The sequence below is a fragment of the Pteropus vampyrus genome, unplaced genomic scaffold (genome assembly GCF_000151845.1).
Source record: "Pteropus vampyrus isolate Shadow unplaced genomic scaffold, Pvam_2.0 Scaffold46, whole genome shotgun sequence".
Classification (NCBI taxonomy): domain Eukaryota; kingdom Metazoa; phylum Chordata; class Mammalia; order Chiroptera; family Pteropodidae; genus Pteropus; species Pteropus vampyrus.
The window spans coordinates 3156136-3158792 of NW_011888827.1; the positions used below are offsets into that span (position 1 = coordinate 3156136).

Sequence of the window (2657 nt, forward strand, 5' to 3'; positions counted from 1 at the left end):
AAACAAATTTCTTAGCTCGAGCTTAAGACTGTATCTATAAAGGCTATCCACAGAGAAGGTCAAGAGTTCTTTCTAAATAGCGATGGTCAATTCTACTTTTCAAATAAGGAAGAGTTTGTATTTCTATCTTATACACCAATTTTTCACCCTTTATAATTTTCCTTTGGGGCCCAACAAAGCAAGATTTGTTTTAAAAATCTTTTCATCAAGGAGGGCCTAAAGATCGCTTTTATTTTATTAAGTTGCACAACCTTTGTCCATGAGAGAAGGGATACTATAATACATTATATCATATGGTGTAAATGATATATGTTATAATAATATCTAGCCAAATAAGAGCATAAAAAGTGATGTGTGTGGGTATTTTATAAATTGTCATTTTGGGGGAGAGGATTTTTTTAAATTGAGGTATAATTAACATATATTAGTTTCATGTGTACAACATAATGATTCACTATTCATATATTTATTACAAGATGATCACAATAAGTCTAGTTAACATCTGTCACCATACATAGTTACAGAATTTTTTTCCTTATGATAAGAACTTTTAGAATCTGTTCTCTTGGCAAATTTCATATGTGCATTACAGTGTTATTTACTATAGTCACCATGCTGTACCTTACATCCTCCATCCCCACGATTTAATTAATTTTATAACTGGAACTTTGTACCTTTTACTCCCTCCACCCAATTTATCCACCTTATCAATGAACATTTCTGATTTTTTAAACCCTTCTGTAGAAGATATCCTGTGTGAAGTTTCCTCTGTAAAGCTGCTGGCACTTTTCCCGCAGATCAAGTCAACACAGCTTTCTGAAAGGGAAGCTGATTTCTGAAAAAGTCACTCACATATATCGAAAGCTTCCTGTGCTATGTCAGAAACAGTTTTAAGCATTTCACATATGTGATCTCATTTTATTTTCATACCATCCATGTTCGAAAACAAATTTCCCAAACCAGAAGTCTTCGTATATTTATTTGTTTAGAAATAGGCATTAAGCATCTATTTGTCAGGCACTGCACTGAGGGATGAGGATCTGAAGATGAAAAAGACGCTGAGCACATGTGGGAAATATAGATCCACAGACCAGTAAGTACAGTAGAGCGTAATCAGAAGGAGGTAGGCTGCAGAGTGGTTAGTACGCTGGCTTCTGATTTGAGAAACTTGAGGTAGACTCTCAGCTGTGTCACTCACTCTCCAGTCCCTCGGGCAAGCTATATGGATAGCCATATTGCCTATCCATTAATTCGCAATAACAATATTGATTCCATAGGTTGTTGCAAGAATTAGAAGGTACCAATATGTCAAGCACATAATAAAGAATTAACATCTAATATACACCTGGTACAAGTCTATGGCCATGCCACCCTAAACATGCCCGATCTCATCTGATCTTGGAAGCTAAGCAGAGTCAGGCCTGGTTAGTACTTGGATGGGAGACCACCTAGAAAGACCAGGTGCTGTAAGCATTACAAAATAATAATAATAATAATAATAATAATATACACCTAGTACATGTAGGTACTACCTACTTATTATCATTATTATTATTATTACTATTGCTGTCAGTGCTGTAACAATTTTGAAAAGCATTATGGAATTACAAAATAAATTTCAGAACAAGAAGTTCCTACCTCTAACATTAATATCGCTCCTCACAGATTTTGCCAGATTTCCATTTCCAAGGATTACATGCAGCCCAGCGCTGATAAGTGATTACGGTTTTTTCAGTCTGTGGAGAGAGCACCCTAGGGCTCTCTCTCTGAGGAAAGAAGACTTTCTTTCTGAGCTTGTGTACTTTTAAACGTTTGTTATTTTAATTTTTTTGTGTGTAAAAATGGCCTTTTTTTATAAATTATAAAGATAATACATAACATTTGTAGAGGGGTATACATGAGTTTATCTGGCAAAATTAAAGACTGGCGAACCTACGTTGTGCCTATCACCCAACTTTTAAAAATATTTTGTTGCTTCTCCAAGTCTGGGAACCATTGGGGATTATACAGTGTTCTTTTTAGCAAAAGGAAAAGTTAACTTTCTTCCTAGAAAAAGTGAGGGTGTTTGTTTTTCATTGGTGTTATTTGTTTTCATTTTTCTGTGGCAAATGAGCTTTGGTGATGCCTTTTTCTGTGGCAATGGGGCTTTTGAATAAAAGACTCATTTTTCTAAGTGATGCATCTGCTTTTAATGTCTTAAATGCTGGGGTGGAGCAGACATATCTTTCTGGTCTGGGTTTTCTTAAATAGCTAGAAGTCTTCATGATAAAGACAGCAACCATCTAATAGAGAAATAACTCTAAGACAAAGTGCTGTGGCTGCATGATGTCGCCTCCCTGACAACCTATAAATGGACCATATTGATGAAGTGAACGGGACTCTCTCTGGTCATTTTCAACTAGAAACTAATAATCCCTGTCATGATATCAGGCATGCAATAACCTCGGTTAAAACTAGGTTCATCAAATAAATCACTCAGGAATTTTTCTATTTCTTTCTCTGGACACATTGCACATCTGCTCAATGAAAGGCGGAAAGAAGCAATATTTCTTTGATCAGGATTTTTTTTTTTTTTAATATTCTGTATCTGTCCCTGGGGATGCTATCTTTTCAAGTGGGTGCAGATAGTACATCGCTTTCTAATGACTGTAGAGAAT

The 2657-nt window shown here is 35.6% G+C and overlaps 1 pseudogene; it reads left to right on the forward strand.

Moving 5' to 3' along the window:
- Positions 1 to 1354: 1354 nt before the first annotated feature.
- LOC111739090 lies at positions 1355 to 1473 on the forward strand (annotated as a pseudogene).
- Positions 1474 to 2657: the final 1184 nt, after the last annotated feature.